Source organism: Mobula birostris, chromosome 15 (assembly GCF_030028105.1).
Source record: "Mobula birostris isolate sMobBir1 chromosome 15, sMobBir1.hap1, whole genome shotgun sequence".
In the NCBI taxonomy this organism is placed as follows: domain Eukaryota; kingdom Metazoa; phylum Chordata; class Chondrichthyes; order Myliobatiformes; family Myliobatidae; genus Mobula; species Mobula birostris.
The window spans coordinates 41596822-41615496 of NC_092384.1; positions in this window are offsets into that span (position 1 = coordinate 41596822).

Sequence of the window (18675 nt, forward strand, 5' to 3'; positions counted from 1 at the left end):
ACAATCCACCCCTAGAACATCTGGCAGGTGAAAGACACATGGAACTCTTCCTTCTGTTTAAAATGAAGAATGCATATTAATATTCCTTGAGTGATTAATATTATATCAATTAATAAAATATAAGAAATTATGCAGATCCAAGGATTAACTTAACATTCAGATCAAAATATATGTCCTCATCCCTAACTGGTGGTAACAACATCTCGTTGACAATTTGAACAGATTAAGATTTACAAACACTACATTGTGATTAGAGATGTAAGAGTCAAATTACAATCAATTTGGGACTTATTTCACAGGATAAAGTTGTACGAGGCCAGTCACTCCGGGTTTACAATGTTTCCTCACACTTATAGGCCCCCAGTTAGCACGTATCACATAATGTACTGTACATCTTTTCACAAAACAATAATAACATCACTTTCACAAATCACAAGGTTACCAGTGACTTGTTGGGCCTCATTGAAATCTGACATCCAACATAAGGCAAGAGAAGCATTAAAACAGAGCAAAGCAACATTCCAACAAGAACCTTTAAAAGCAAAAGCAGAAGATATGTAGAAATGTTTACATTGTCTTTTGGTCGATTTAACCTTATTACATATACACATGATAGGTCCTTTCTTGTACCCATCATGACTTTAAGCTGAAGCCAAGGTTCAAAGAATCATATCAAGACTTTTAGCTGCAAAAAGAAATCTCTGATTGCCATCCTGCACCGTGGAAAAACGGTCAAGATGTTCTCTATTGCCTTTCCAACATCATATTTAGTTTCAGTGCAGTCCAACTACTTTCAAAGCAATAAATTGACTTCAAGTTACTGAGCATGAGGATCTGAGACTCCTTCTGAATGACTGAATGATGTTGAGAAGCTGGTATCACTGAACGAAGCCCATCCATCTCATTGAAAGGTGAAAAAGCAATGAAGTACTGAATAAGTGGACTACTAATGTAGACTCTTAAATTGTTGATAGAGATGTTTTTACTATAATTAAATAAAGAAATAACTTTATTTATAGCTTTAAGTAGACTTGAATATATTTTTTGTAATTATTTGTCAGTGGTGCTGGGATTGTGGACTGGGGGCCAAGACAGTGATAACCCAAAATGTTTTGGAACCATTAGTGGACTGTAGGTAGACAAAATGGTTGGTATGACATGTAGCTAAAGAATCCATTTCTGTGCTGTACAACTATGACTCTATGAGTTACTCATACCAATATTCCTGTGGGCAGGTTCCCTAGAGGTATTGGGAGTGGTTTAAACTAGTATAGCAGGGGGATGGGAACCAGTATGATAGCCGAGGATGAGCCAGCACGCTTACAAGTAGATGATGAGTGTAACATGAATGTAAGGAAGGACAAGCTAATGGTTGTGTACAAATGCAGACAGAGCAAAGAGTTAAATTGTACCACAGAGGCAAGATTCAAAAGGATGAAGAATGCAGGTCTGAAGGTGCTGTATTTAAATGCACGTAGCGTTCAGAATAAGGCAGACAAACTCATGGTGCAATTAGAGATTGGTCAGTATGACGTGAGCATCACTGAATTGTGTCTAAAAGAGGACATAGTTAGGAGCTCAACAACAAAGGATGGTCATGTGGCTCTGTCGGTAAGAAAAGGATTACGTCTTTAGAAAGGGGTGACATAGGGTCAGAAAATGTGGAATCTTTGTGGGTGGAGCTAAGAAATTGCAAAGGTAAAAAGAACATTATGGGAATCATATGTAGGCCTCCAAACAGTGGCCATGATGTGGGGTTGAGACTACAAAAGGAGCTGGAAAAGGCATGTAATAAGGGTAATGACACAATTGTAATGGGCAACTTCAATATGCAAGGAGATGGAGAAAATCAGGTTGGTGTCAGATTGCAAGTCAAGGAATTTGTTGAATGCCTACGAGGTGGCTTTCTAGAGCAGATGTGCTTGAGCCTATAGGGAAAAGCTATCTTAGATTGAGTGTTGCATAATAACCAAGTTCTTATAAGGGAGCTTAAAGCAAAAGAACCCTTAGAAGGCAGTGATCATAATATGATTGAATTGGTACAGCAATTTGAGAGGGAGAAGCATATTTCAACTGTATCAGAGTCACAATGGAATAAAGGGAACTATAGAGGCATGAGAGAGGAGTTTGCCCAGGTGGATTGGAGGAGGATACTAGTGGGGATGACGGCAGATCAGAGATGGCTGTAGTTCATAAAGCACAGGACAGATATGTCCTATAGAGGAAGAAGTTCTCAAATGGCACGAGTAGGCAAAGGTGACCAACAAAGGAAGTTAAGGACTGTATAAAAGCCAAGGAAAGGGCATATAAGGTAGCAAAAGTGAATGGGAGGTTGGATGATTGGGAAGGTTTTAAAATCCAACAAAAGGCAACTTAAAAAATTATAAGAAGGGATAAGACGAAATATGAGGGCAGACTAGTCAATAATGTAAAGCAGGATACCAGAAGTATTTTTTTCAGTTATATAAAAGGTAGAAGGAAGGTGAGAGTTGATATTGGACCACTAGAAAATGATGCTGGTGAGGTAGTAATGGGGGACAAAAAAATGGCAGATGAACTTAATGGGTACTTTGCATCTGACTTCATTGCTGAAGACACTAGCAGTGCGCCAGAGGTCCGTGAGTGTCAGGGTGCAGGAGTGAGTGCCATTGCTAGGCAAACTCAAAGGTCTTAAGGTGGATAAGTCACCTGGACTAGATCGACTACATTCCAAAGTTCTGAGGAAATTTATTGAAGAACTAATGGATGCAATGGTTATGGTCTTTCAAGAATCACTTGATCCTGCAATGATCCCGGAGGCTGGAAGTTTTCAAATGGCATTCCACACTTTAAGAAGGGAGGAAGGCAAAAGAAAGGAAATTTTAGGCCAGTTAGCCTAACCTCAGAGACTGGGAAAGTGTTGGAGTCTACAATTAAGGATGAGGTTTCGAGGTACTTGAAGATCAATGATAAAGTCAAAGTCAGTATGGTTTCTGTGAAGGGAAATCTTGCGTGACAAATCTGTTAGAGTTCTTCGAGGAAGTAACCAGCAGCGTAGACAAAGGAGAGACAGTGGATGTCATTTACTTGGATTTTCAGAAGGCTTTTGATAAAATGCCACTTATGAGGCTGCTTAACAAGATAAAATCCTATGGCTTTACAGGATCGATACTGGCATGGATAGCAGAATGGCAGACAGGCAGGAAGCAGTGAGTGGGAATAATGGGGTCTTTTCTGGTTGGCTGCCAGTGACGAGTGGTGTTTCTCAGGAGTCAGTATTGGGACCGCTACTTCACATTGTTTGTCAATGATTCAGATAATGAAATCTACGGCTTTGTGGTAGGTTTGCGGATGACACCAAGATAGGTGAAGGGGTAGGTAGTGCTGAGGAAGCAATGTGATTGCAACAGGACTTAGATAAATGCAAGAATGCGCAAAAAAGTGGCAGTTGCAATACAGAGTTGGGAAATATATGACAACGCATTTTGGTAAAAGGAACAATAATGTGGACTATTACCTAAATGGAGAGAAGGTTCAAACATCAGAGGTGCAGACGGATTTAGGAGTCCTCATGCAAGACTCCCAGAAGATTAATTTACAGGTTGAGGCTGTTGTAAAGAAGGCAAATGCAATGTTGGCATTTATTTCAAGGGGAATAGAATATAAAAGCATGGAGACAATGCTAAGCCTTTATAAGACACTAGTCAGGCCACACGGAGTATTGTTAACAGTTTTGAGCCCTTTATCTCAGAAAGGATGTGTTGTCATTGGAAAGAGTCCAGAGGAGGTTCAGGAGAATGATTCTGGGAATAAAGGGGTTAACATACGAGGAATGTTTGACAACTTTTGGCCTGTACTCACTGGAATTTAGAAGAATGCGTAGGGATCTTATTGAAACCTACTGAATGTTAAAAGGAATAGATAGGGTCGATGTGGAGAGGATATTTCCCGTGGTGAGAGTATCCAGAACTAGAGGAATTGAGGGGCGACCCTTTAGAAAAGAGATAAGGAGGAATTCTTTTAGCCAGGGAATAGTAAATTTCTGGAATGCTCTGCCGCAGACTGCGGTGGAGGCCAATTCCGTGCGTACATTTAAAGCAGAAGTTGATTTTTCCTGATTGGTCAGGGCATCAATGGATATGGTGAGAAGGCAGGTGGAAGGCAGTGGGGTTCAGGATCAGCCATGATGGAATGGCGGAGAAGACTTGATGGGCTGAATAGCATAATTCTGCTCCTATGTCTTATGGTCTTATACCTTCTTGTTCAAGTAGAATGAGCTGCAAATCTTCTGTTCTCTACTCTGCTCACCTTTTGTGTACCACCTTCTATTAGCATGACTGTGCACTCTGGAATTCTCTTTCAAAATCCCTTCAATGACACTTTTTCACATTTAAAACAAGTCTTCAAAATGTTTTCATTCATTTCAGCCATACTGCAAGTTTCCTTGCATGTACTTGCTGTCTGTTGCCACCGTCCTGCCACCTCCTGTTCCATTATTTCTGTGAACTGTTTTGGTTTGTTAAAGGTCACACATAAATAAATGCAAAATAATCTGCAGATGCTGGGATCAAAGCAACACTTACAGTATGCTAGAGGAACTCAGATTCAAATCCTTCCCCCTCCTTCATTTTTCAGTCCTGACGAAAGGTTCCGGCCCAAAACGTCGACTCATCATTTCAACTGATGCTGCCCGACCTGCTGAGTTCCTCCAGCGTACTGTAAGTGTTACATAAATAAATGTCTCTGTTGTAATAAATTCCAATAAAGAATGGTGGAACAGTGTATTCACATTATCTACTTAAGAGTTTTATAACAATTCCTGAAAGAATTTTTCATAATCTCTCTTCAGTTTTTAGGGTGTTAGTTCTGAAGTGATTCTTACATGCTCCTAATAATATTCAGTAGACATCAGTGATGAGGGCATCAAGAAGAGACCTAACATAAATAAAAATTAAAACAGACTTAGTAATAATTTCACATTTAGATTTTCACCAACTGCAATCTTTTATCAATGTGAAGAATGAAAGTGAGTTAAATAAATTAGTATGGCAAGAAATGGGGCTACACAAAATCTGTATATGGAGTTTGTAGAACGTTTCTCCAAACTAGATCAATTTTATGTAGATGCTTTGTTGCATGTTTACAAAGAGAGTCAACAATATTCGATAATATGCACAAGGGAACTGCATTCTTGCAAAAAAAATCAGATCATCATTGAAAATTGAAAACTTTCCAGCTCAGGTACATAGCTAAAATATTGCAAGGTATAGATCAGTGTTGTCATGCAAAAGGAACCAATTTGTGCAGGTCATATACAGTACGTTGTCAAAGCGTGCAAAAATATATTGCATAAAAAAAGTTAATTTCAAATGATCAAAGGGATTTAGAAAACTCATAGACAAGTTAAATCTGCGAATACTGTAAACTCATCACGTTTCCTTTTCAAGTAGTGGAAGCTAGTTCCGTCTAAATAAGTGTCAGACATATATGTGCAGCATGCAGTGAGTAGTTAGGGAGAGTGAAATATATAAGATTCGCAAGTTTTAGGAGATCTCTTTATTTCAATGAATCTTTGCACTTCAGCTTCTGTATAGAGTTAGCCTCAGAAGCATATGCATAAATTACAGTAAACCATTTCATTAGGAAATGGTCTATACTTTCGCAGGTATGAAAGGCACAAACTTAAGAAAGAACCCCTAGCAATGTTAATCCCATGAGTTTCTCAATCCTTTACATATTTTTAGTTGATAACTAACCAAAAATATCAACTTTCTTTTTGTTGAATTTAATTGCCACATTCTTTGGTCATGTAGCGTTCATAAAGCTACATAATAATAATTCTAAAACTGAACATCTTGTAATGAGATCTCTCAGCTAAACAAGAATTAATCAAGATAAATAGGATTGTAAAGAGGGCTTAGAAAATTGATCACAGGAAACAAGTAGGTGCTTCTGTACATTTTGATTCAACATTGTTAGATATGTACATCTATTGAGATGATATCTCTTCATAATATATTACTTCAGTTTTTGGTAAAACACAAGTGCCCCCCAGGGTTGTGTCCTGAGTCCCCTCCTCTACTCCCTTTACACCCACGGCTGTGCTGCCACACACAGCTTCAATCCCATGATCAAATTCACAGAACACACAACGTTGATCGGCCTTATTTCTAGCAGCGACGAGACAGCCTGCAGAGGAGAGGTTGACATTCTGACATAGTGGTGCCACGATAGCAACCTCTCCCTCAATGTCCCAAACACAAATGAGCCGATCGTGGGTTACAGGAGGAACGGAGACAGGCTCGCCCCGATCAACATCAATGGGACTGCAGTTGACAGGGTGAGCAGTTTCAAGTTCCTCAATATACATATCACTGAAGATCTCATCTGTACACACAGGCTGTGTGGCAAAAAAAAAAGCACAGCAGTGCCTCTTCCACTTCAAGTGACTGAAGTTCGACATGAGCCCCCAAATCCTCAAGACCTTCTACAGGGGCACTACTGAGAGCATCCTGACTGGCTGTATCAGCACCTGGTATGGGAACTGCACCAACCTTGATTACTGTGCACTGCAGAAAGTGGTGCGGACAGCCCAGCATACCTGTGGGTGTAAACTTCCCTCCACTGAAGACATTTACAGCAGCAAGTGCGTAATGCAGGCCTGGGAGATCATCAGGGACAATAGTCATCCCAACCATAAATTGTTTCAGCTGCTTCTGTCTGGGAAATGGTACTGCAGCATTTAAGCCAGGACCAACAGGCTATGGGACAGCTTCTTTCTACAAGCCATTAGGCTTATAAATTCACATATCTGTACACTGCGATGGAGTCATAGCACAAAGATTTTTAAGTCCCTCATGTTGTGGGATGGATGTCAGATTAAATAAATAAATAAAATGAAATAAATAAATGTCTGTTTTTCACCCAATGAAAACAGAACAAACACAGATTCATTGAAAACAGAATGAGGAAGCTAACCTATGCAACCAGAAAATCTACAGAGAAAAAGGATAATAACAGATAAAATTCAGTGTCAAACTTGCAAAAGAAATTCCCGTGTAGTTTTGGTGCTGATAGAAAGGAAACTTTGTAAAATAAAGCATTGGTAGCCAAGGTAAGAACTCTATTTTTTTCCAAGGATGTTGATTTAAGAAATAAACAATATTACATTTTAAATGTCTGAAAACTCAAAACCATACAGGACAGTTTGAGAATCGGCTGATTGAGTGGGTTCTTCCCCATATATGTGAATCATTCACCAGATCATGATTAGCAATTTATCAAATCAATTTTGCACACAATTAGGTCTCTATTTATTTATTTTATTCATTCAGATACTGCAACTTAGCAGGTTATTTGGATGAAGAAACAAAAATACTGTAAGAAGAATTTCCCCACAGTATAATCATTACCACATATGTTCCCTCCATCCTAATGATTCTTATATGAAGTTAGTCACATGGTACAAACTTTGAAGTAGTTCTTTGCAAGTGTTATATTTTGAAGTTTCAATGCATAAAACACATGTAAAGGTATTGAGTTGTGCATGTGAACTTGCAAAATTGAAAGCAATTCAGTACTACTAGTGGTAAGGATAATATATTGTTACCCAGTCACATTTCCTGGGCAATGTAGGGCATACTGCAACTGAAATTTGAAACTAGTGAGGTAGACAAAGTATTGTTTTCATGATGATGGAAGCATGCTGCAAGTGCAAAGCAGAAGTAACAGGTTAAGCTGAAGAAAAATCAAGCAAATAAGGGATTAATGGACCTGTGGCTAAATTTGCCGATGACACAAAGATAGGTAGAGGAGCGGGTAGTGTTGAGGAAACAGAGAGACTGCAGAGAGACTTGTAGAGAAACAGGCAAAGAAGTGGCAAATGAAATACAATGTTGGAAAGTGTATGGTCATGCACTTTGGTGGAAGAAGTAAATGGGCAGACTATTATTTAGATGGGGAGAGGATTCAAAATGCAGAGATGCAAAGGAACTTGGGAGTCCTTGTGCAGGATACCCTGAAGGTTAACCTCCAGGTTGAGTCGGTGGTGAAGAAGGTGAATGCAATGTTGGCATTCATTTCTAGAGGTATAGAATATAAGAGCAGGGATGTGATGTTGAGGCTCTATAAGGCACTCGTGAGACCTCACTTAGAGTATTGTGTGCAGTTTTGGGCTCTTTGTTTTAGAAAGGATATACTGACATTGGAGAGGGTTCAGAGAAGATTCATGAGAATGATTCCAGGAATGAAGGGGTTACTGTATGAGGTAAGTCTGGCAGCTCTTGGGTTGTATTCCCTGGAGTTCAGGAGAATGAGGGAGGGGATCTCATTGAAACATTTCGAATGTTATAAGGCCTGAACAGATTAGATATGGCAAAGTTATTTCCCATGGCAGGGGAGTCTAGAACAAGAGGATACTAATTCAGGATTGGACGTCCATTTAGAACACAGATGTGGAGAAATTACTTTAGTCAGAGGGTGCTAAATTTGTGGAATTTGTTGCCACAAGCAGCGGTGGAGGCCAAATCATTGGGTGCATTTAAGGCAGAGATAGATAGGCTCTTGATTAGCCAGGGCATCGAAGGATATGGGGAGAAGGCAGGGGAGTGGGGATGACTGGAAGAATTGGATCAGCCCATGATTGAATGGTGGAGCCGACTCGATGGGTTGAATAGCCTACTTCTGTTTCTATATCTTATGGTCTAATGGTCTTATGGTCTAAATAAAACATTCAAAGAAAATGCTTACAGAAAATTCCATTACCATAGAAATTATATAATTTGTGCTATTGAACCCATCAAAGTCATATCTAGTTTTGCAGAACAAACCCATTTATTCCATTGCCTTACAGCTTTTCAATGCCTTGTAGATATTTTACTTTTAAATATTCTTGAAAATTCAAATTGAATTTGCTTCCTTCAGACTAGCTGGTGCACCCCAAATCATTCCTACATTGCAGTTTAAAACTAAACTCCCTCATATCATTCATAGATTTATACCTGGGCTCTGTCCTTGTGCCCTCTACCATTTAGAACAGTTTCTCTCTGTTTCTACACATTATAGTCTGCTCTTCTACCTCTCTCCATTCTGCCTTTGCTGACTCTCTGATCTATCCTCATGACCAAAATCACTCATTCCTGGAATAATACAGTACGATATGATCTTTTTCTGCAGCCACTATAGGACCATTATATCTTTTTCTGAAACACTGTCAATAGAATTTGGAATCATTCTTTAGATGTTGCCTGATGGTGTCTGTACCATTTCTGTATATAATTCAGGATCCCAAGCACTTCATTAAATGCTTTCTAAACCTGCTCGTACCACATTCAAAGATTTATGAAATATGCACCAAGTTCTCTATTCTTGTATCTTTGATGGTTGTTTCAATAATGATTAAAGCAACACTTTCAGTACGCTGGATGAACTCAGCAGGTCGGGCAGCATCAGTCAGAAATGATGAGTCAACGTTTCGGGCTGGAACCCTTCGTCAGGACTGAAGAATGAAAGATGGGGAAGGATTTGAAGAATGCTTGTAGTGTCAGTTGATAGACCAGTAATTTGAAAGACAAAGGGGTGGGGGAGGGGTAGCATTGACGTCATAGCCCTGAAAACAATGGGTGGTAGAAGAAGGAGGCAGAACCATGAGGCAGCTGGGGGAGGGGGTAGAGTGAAATAGGGATAGAGGAAGGGAGGGGGAGGGAATTACTGGAAATTGGAGAATTCTATGTTCATACCAAGGGGCTGGAGACTACCTAGACGGTATATGAGGTGTTGCTCCTCCAACCTGAGTTTAGCCTCATCATGGCAGTAGAGAAGGCCATGTACCGACATATCTGAATGGGAATGGGAAGCAGAGTTGAAGTGGGTGGCTACCGGGAGATCCTGCCTGTTGTGGCGACAGAGTGGAGGTGCTCGACAAAGCGGTCTCCCAATCTGAGTCGGGTTTCACCGATGTAGAGGAGGCCGCACCGGGAGCACCGGATGCAATAGATGACCCCAACAAACTCACAAGTGAAATGTTGTCTCACCTGGAAGGACTGTTTGGGGCCCTGAATGGTTGTAAGAGATGAGGTGTAGGGACAGGTGTAGCACTTACTCTTACAGGGGTAAGCGCCGGGTGGGAGATCAGTGGGGATGGACACGTGGATAAGGGAGTCGCGGAGGAACCGATCCCTGCGGAAAGTGGAGATGGGTGGAGAGGGAAAGATGTGCTTAGTGGTGGGGTCCTGTTGAAGGTGGTGGAAGTTGTGGATCAATAATGATCTGAATCTAATTTGTTGGAAAGAGTGAGAACGAGTGCATCATATACTTTATACAACTAGAATTGAGATGAAAGAGTTAGGCAATGCATGACTAAGCACTAAATGATTTGAATGATGACAGAAGAAACAACATATTACTTTTTACCCTTGGAGTACTTCTTTCTTTATCAATCTTTTTATTAATTTTTTAAAAAGTCCATATATACAAATGAGAGGAGGGTTATCACAGATATCTATATCAATAACAATACATATAAAAGGTAAAATAAACATCATCAAGATCATACATAGTATTAATCTAATAGTATATAATAAAAAATAAAATACTTAATTCTCCTCTTATCATTTCATAACAAGAGAAAAAAGATAAAGAAACTTCTATAATTTTATCTATAGAAACCCCCCCCCACTATTCTCTATAAACAAAAACAAAAATAATAAAAAATAATTAAAAAAAGAAGGAAAAGAAGGGGGACTGGGCAGCCCATATTGAGAGTAAAGCAAGAAAAAAGAAAAACTTTCTGATCAAATCCAAAGTTTCGAGAAAGTAACTGGGAGAGCAATAAATCAAACCATATGAAAATATTGAATAAAAGGTCGCCAGGTTTCTTCAAATTTAAAGGATGTATCAAATGTCCGACTTCTTATTTTGTCTAAACTTAGACAGGACATAATGGAGGAAAGCTAATAAAAACAGTAGGTGGATTAGAGTCCTTCCATTTAAGCAAAATGGCTCTCCTAGCCAATAAAGTTGTAAAACCTATCATCCGTTGAGCTGGAACAGGAACATCTTGTTTCCAATGGAATGATCCCAGAAATTGCTGTAAATAAATTCAGTTGTAGGTCCAAATTCAAAACTTCTGATAAATTTTTAAAGACAACTTTCCAAAAATTATCTACCTTGATACAAGACCAAAACATATGAGTTAAAGTAGCCACCTCAATATTACACCTGTCACAAATAGGATTAGTATTAGGAAAAATACGGGCTAATTTATCCTTTGACATATTTGCCCGATGTACTACCTTGAACTGGATCAAGAAATGACGGGCACAAATAGATGAGGTATTTACCAAATGAAAAATTTTATCCCATTGATTATCTGAAAGTGACTCTCGAAATTCCAGTTCCCACGTACCTTTAATTTTATCGTTAGATGCCTTTCACAAATTCAATAACCATTTATAAATGATAGCTATCAATCCTTTTTGAAATGGTTTAACCCGAAAAAGAGTATCTATCATATTGGGTGGGTAAGCAGAGGGAAAGTTTGGAAGTAAACTAAGTAAAAAATTCCTAATTTGTAAATATCTAAAAAAGTGTGCATTAGATAAATCATATTTGTACCCTTGGAGTACTGTGTGCATTTCTGATCACTCTATTATAGGAAGTACCTGGAGACTGTGGAGAGCATGCAGACAAGTTTTACCAGGATGCTGTCTGGATTAGAAGTTATGAGCTATCAGGAAAGGTTGGACACACTTGTGTTGTTCTCTCTTGAGCTCGGAGCCTAAGAGGAGACCAGGGAGAGCTTTTTTAAAATACCAGAGGCACAGACAGGATAGACAAAGCAGATCTTTCCTCTAGAGTAGACACGTCAAATTCCAGAAGGCAGGCTTTTATAGTTAGAGTGGGAAACTGTAAAGATCGTATGAGCAGCAAGTTTTTGAAACACAGTGGGAGGTGCCAGGGAGGGTTACCAGGGGTAGTAGTAGAAACAGTCAGTGGATGGAGTTTGAGGCTTTTGGATATGTTCATGAATATGAAGAGAATAGATGGCTATGAGTGATACACAGGAAGAGGGCATTTCATACACAGTACTGAGCACAAGTGAAAAAAAATTCTGTAAAATAAGATGCTTTCAAAAATAATGAAATGAAAAATTTCTGAATATCAAAAATGAAATACTATAAAGAGCAGTAAACAGCAAAAAAGCTAAATCAAATCAATATTTGGTGTGACCATCCTTTGCCTTTAAAACTGCCATCAATTCTCTTAGGTACACTGACATACAGCTTTATAAGAAAATCAGTCAGTAGGTTGTTCCAAGCATTTTGGAGAACTTGCCACAGTTCTTTTGCAGAACTTGGCTGTCTCACTTGCATCTGTCTCTCCAGGTACTCCCAGACAGTCTCAATGATGTTGAGATCAGGCCTCTGTGGAGGCCATACCGTCTGTTGCAGAACTCCTTGTTCTTCTTTGCGCTGAAGATAGTTCTTTATGACCTTGACTGTGTGCTTAGGGTCATTGTCCTGCTGCAGAATGAAGTTGGGACTGATCAGACAACTCCCTGATGGTATTATGTGATGGATGAAAATCTGCTTGTACATCTCAACATTGAAGATTCCATTCATTCTGACGAGATCACCAACTCCATTTGCAGAAAAACAGCCCCAAACCTGGAGGGAATCCACTGTGCTTCACTGTTGGCTGCAGACACTCATCTATGTGGTGGTCTCCAGCTATTCTATGGACAATCTGCTTCCTGATTGAGCCAAATATTTGAAATTTTGATGCATTAGTCCAGAGCACTTGCTGCCATTGTTCAGCATCCCAATCCTTGTGTTTCTGTGTGTGGGTGAATTTCCTGGCTTCATTTCCACTTTGAAGGAATGGCTTTTTGTCAGCAACTCTTCCATGAAGTCTACTTCGGACAAGACTGCTCCAAACGATAGAGGGGTGTACTTGGGTACCAGTGGTTTCTGTGAGTTCAGAGCTGATAACAGTGATGGGCTTCTTCTGATTTTGAAGGAATGTCAGTTTGATTTATCTCGTCTGATACACTCAGTTTTCATGGCTGATTACTACAATTTTTTCCTCAATCTTCTCTGTTCCTTTGTGCTTCTTCGGAAGAGTTCGGACAGCACATCTTTTAACTTCTGGTCTGCCGCAAGGTTTCTGTTTGGGAGAGACCTTGCTGATGCAGAATGACCACCTTGTGTCTTGTTGCTATGCTCACTCTTGCCGTGGTGTAACAATTGATGATTTGAAGGTTGAACTGCCACTTCTGCCACACCCTCACCTTTTAGTTTGGTTGTCCTTTGGCCAGTTTGATTCCTTCTACACCTGTTTCTTTTTCATTTAATCAGTTTAGTTTATTTAACTTATTGTATCATTGACCTGTTTGCTATCTTTATTTAATCATGCACTGGGCTACATAGCTGCGAGGTCATCTAGTTCTTATTTGAAAAGTGGTCTGTTACTTTCTTTAACAAAGTACAAACATTTCTATGTAACATATAATTTTTTGGAAAATGAATCTTTGGAAATCTAAAATTTGCTCTTTTCCTGCTGACACACAAATGCAGAAGACAAAAACAATGCACCTAGAACAAAATTGAGATAAGAAATCTAGGGTGCCTAAGATTTTTGCACAGTACTGTAAATTGGCAAGAAAATTGGCACAAAATAGTGGGCTAAATGCCCTGTCCTGTCATGGTTCGGTCTGTTAACTACTCATTTCAGTTAATTTCCTTTTCCCCGTGTTCCACCAGGCTCCTTGATTTGGGCACCTGATCTTCATCCGAACCAGCAGGATAAAAACCCTGGCTTACAGCTACTCGGGGCTGGTCCATCACCATAGCCAGGGTGGCGATGAATGTTCCGAGCTGCCAAGAATAAGGGACCGACTTCCTAACCACCAAGAATAGGGCACCGTCTTCCGAGCCGCCAAGTATAGGGGACCGTCTTCTGAGCCACCAAGAATAGGGGATCGTCTTCATGAGCTTCTCCATGTCAAGATTCGTATTGTCTGTTGTTATTTGTTTTTGTCGTCTCGTGTCCAGCTGAGTGTTGCTGGCCGTTTTGCTGCTGCTCTGAGCCGGGGTGAGAGTGGTCTGTTGTTTGTTTTGTTTTGAAGGCTCCAAGTCCCAGTCTAAGTCAAGGCTTCAAGTCCCAGTCCAGTCAAGTAATTGCCAGCTGTTTGCTGCTTCATGAGCTTCTCCATGTCAAGATACGTATTGTCTGTTATTGTTTGGTTTAGTTGTCTTGTTTCCAGCTGAGTAAGTCCAGCTGTTTGCCGCTACTCTGAGTTGGGAATTCTGTCTCTTCGTGTCCCAGTCCAAGTCCAGACTCTGTGCTCCAGTCAAGTCTAAGTCCTGGTTCCAAGTCCAAGTCATCCAAATCTGTCTCCGTGTCAAGTCTCCGTGCCTGTGTCCTGCACTTGGGTCCACTTCCTCCAACCGCCCCCTTTTGCAAGATGTCTAGTGCTGTACTGTTCTATGTTCTATGTACTTTTACTTTTAGTCCTTAGCAGAAAGTCAGTGTTAATTATGCTTCAATAAATTACAATTCACAAAGGTACACAATAATTTTTCCCAAATATCCATTTGTAGGTTAGATAGATGACTATTGAGAGGATTGTGCAAGAATTATAGTTTATCAAAGGAACACTCAACAACATCAATAGAATCAACAAGGCAACTTCTAGCACATGTATTGTGCCTACTGTGTCTCAGTCTATGTTGTATCCACTTGCTCATTCCATGGACATGCTGCTACCTTGTCGCCATTGCCATTCTCCGATGTGAGGGTTATACTACCACAGTTAGATGTTTCAGTTTTCTAATCCTTGGAAACATTGAAATCTACTTACTTTAATTAATCTTTGAAGAGATATCATCTTCATAAAACAATGATTGGTCCATTATTTGAAAAAAGACGGAACACTATTCAATCATTCTGACCCATTCTATGATATAAATCAATGATCTGGAGTTCATCCAGGTCCAGCTGCAACTCCTGAACACAGTGTGTTAGAAGCTGCAGCTGGATGCCCTTCTTGCAGGTATTGTCTTCAGGGACACTGGAGGTACAGGACACAAGTAACTGGGTGACTATCAGGAGGAGGAAAGGGGATTGGCAGCCAATGCAGAATACCCTCAACAACAGGTATGGCCTAGCAGAGGAAAGCAACAGCAGTCAGGTCTCTGGCACTGAGTCTGGCTCTGTGACTCAGAAGGGAAGTGGGGAGAAGAGGCCAGCTGCAGTAATAGGCAATTTTTTGGTGAGGGGAACAGAAAAGAGGTTCTGTAGAGGAGAACAAGACTCATAGATGGTTTGAGTCCACAGCATTCTGAAGTGAGAGGGTGAAATGGCAAAGGTTGTGGTCCATGTCGGTACCAATTACATGGGTAGGACGAATAACAAGGTCCTCCAAAGTGAGTTCAGAGAATTAGGTGCTAAATTAAAGGACAGAACCTCCAGGCTTCTGATCTCAGGATTGCTACTTGTGCCACGTGCTAGTGAGGTCAGAGATAGGAAGATCATACAGTTTAGCACATGGATAAGGAGATGGTGCAGGAGGGAGGGCTTCTGAATTTTGGATCATTGGGCTTTCTTCCAGGGAAGGCAGGACCTGTATAGAAGGGATAGTTTTCAGCTAATCTGGAGGGGGACTAATATCCTAGCGGGAAGATTTGCTACTGCTGCGGGAGGGGGGAGGGAGGGGGGCTGCGGGGTGTGGTGGTGCTTTAAATTAGAGTTGCAGGGGGATGGGACCAAGAGCACCAGAACAGATAGTGGAGTGGTTGTGGACAAAGATGTTGTTAAGCATACATAGAAAGGCAGGAATCGAAGGTTGAACATGGTGGGACTAATGTTCTGAGCTGTGTATATTTCAATTCAAGGAATTTTGTAGGAAAGGCGAATGAGCTTAGGGCATGGATCAGCATATGGAATTATAACATAGTCGTTAGTGAGACTTGGTTCCAGAAAGGGCAGGACTGGCAGCTCAGTGTTCTGGTGTTCCATTGCTTTAGACGTGATAGAGTGGGAGGGACTAAGGGGGGAGTGGTGACATTATTAGTCAGGTATATTGTCATGGCAGTGCTCAGAGAGGACGGACTGCAGAATACCTCTGGTGAGGCTTTCCGGGTGGAACTGAAGAATAAAAAAGGTATGACCACGTTAATGGGATTATATTATAGACTACCGACAATCCGTGGGATTTAGAGGAGCAAATTTGTAGAGTGATCTCAGATTGTTTCAAGAAACATAAGGTTGTGATTTTAACTTTGCACATATTGACCTGGACTCATATGCTGTAAAGGGCTGGATAGGAAAGAGTTTGCCAAATGAGTTCAGGAAAGTTTCCTTAATCAGTACTTCTCTACAAGTTCCAACTAGAGAGAGTACAATACTAGATCTCCCATTAGTGAGATAGATAAGGCAGGTGACAGAAGGTTGTACAGGGGAACACTTTGTATCTAGTGATCATAATGCCATTAGTTTCAAGGTAATTTGGAAAAGGATAGGTCTGGTCCTCAGATTAAGATTAAAAATTGGAAAGAGGTATCAGAAAGGATCCGGCAAGTGTGGACTGGGTCAGGCTGTTTGCTGCCAAAGGTGTACTTGATGAGTTGTGGATCTTTAAACTTTCTCAAGTTCAGAGAACCTTGATTTTCAAGAGATATTGAGGCCCTGATTAACAAGAAGAAGGAAGTGCAGAGCAGGTTTAGACAATTAGGTACGAATGAAGTACTTGAAGAGTATAAGAAATGCAAAAGAGCACTTAAGAAGGAAATCAGGAGGGCTAAAAGAAGGCATGAGGTTACACTAGCAGACAAGCTGAAGGAGAACGCTAAAGGCCTCTACTGATACATTAAGAGCTAAAGGATAGCGGGGGATAAGATTGGTCCTCTGGAAGGTCAGAATGGTAATCTACGCATGGAGATGAAGGAGATGAAAGAGATGGGTGAGATTGTAAATTAATTCTTTTTTGCATCTGTATTTACTCGGGAGACAGACGCAGAGTTTATAGCAATGAGACAAATCAGCTGCGAGATTATAGACCTTATTTAGATCACATATGAGGAGGTATTCAACTGTCTTGAGGCAAATTAGGGACAATAAATTCCCAGGGTCTGACAAGGTGTTCCCTTGGACCCCATGGAAGCCTAGTGCAGGAATTGCATAGGCTCTAACATAGATATTTAAATTGTCCTTAGCGTGTGAGCTGCCTGAAGATTGGAGGATAGCTAATGTTGTTCCATTGTTTAAGAAAGTCTCTCACAATAAGCCAGGAAATTATAGGGCTGTGAACCTGACATCAGAAGTGGGAGGTTACAGTATTGGAAGGTATTATAGGGGACTGGATATATAATAGTAGGATAGACAGAGAGAAATTAAAAATAGACAACTTTGTGTATGGAAAGTTGTTTCTAACCAAACTTATAGAGTTGTTCGAGGAAGTTACCAGGAAAGTTGATGAAGGGACAATAGTAGATGTTGTCAACATGGATTTTAGCAAGGCATTTGACAAGGCCCCGCATGGGAGACTGATCAAGATGGTTCAGTCGCTGGGCATTGAAGATGAGGTAGTAAATTGGACTGGGTATTTGCTTTGAGGGAGAAGCCAGAGACTGGAAGCCTGTGACCAGTGATGTGCTACATGGATCAGTGCTGGTCTGTTGTTTGTCATCTATAGAAACCATAGAAACCATAGAAACTACAGCACAGAAACAGGCCTTTTGGCCCTTTTTGGCTGTGCCGAACCATTTTCTGCCTAGTCCCACTGACCTGCACACGGATCATATCCCTCCATACACCTCCAATCCATGTATCTGTCCAATTTATTCTTAAATGTTAAAAAAGAACCCACATTTACCACCTCGTCTGGCAGCTCATTCCATACTCCCACCACTCTCTGTGTGAAGAAGCCCCCCCCTAATGTTCCCTTTAAACTTTTCCCCCCTCACCCTTAACCCATGTCCTCTGGTTTTTTTCTCCCCTTGCCTCAGTGGAAAAAAGCCTGCTTGCATTCACTCTGTCTATACCCATCATAATTTTATATACCTCTATCAAATCTCCCCTCATTTTTCTACGCTCCAGGGAATAAAGTCCCAACCTATTCAACCTTTCTCTGTAACTGAGTTTCTCAAGTCCCGGCAACATCCTTGTAAACCTTCTCTGCACTCTTTCAACCTTATTTATATCCTTCCTGTAATTTGGTGACCAAAACGGAACACAATACTCCAGATTCGGCCTCACCAATGCCTTATACAACCTCATCATAACATTCCAGCTCTTATACTCAATACTTTGATTAATAAAGGCCAATGTACCAGAAGCTCTCTTTACGACCCTATCTACCTGTGACGCCACTTTTAGGGAATTTTGTATCTGTATTCCCAGTTCCCTCTGTTCCACTGCACTCCTCAGTGCCTTACCATTAACCCTGTATGTTCTACCTTGGTTTGTCCTTCCAACGTGCAATACCTCACACTTGTCAGTATTAAACTCCATCTGCCATTTTTCAGCCCATTTTTCCAGCTGGTCCAAGTCCCTCTGCAGGCTCTGAAAACCTTCCTCACTGTCTACTACACCTCCAATCTTTGTATCATCAGCAAACTTGCTGATCCAATTTACCACATTATCATCCAGATCATTGATATAGATGACAAATAACAATGGACCCAGCACTGATCCCTG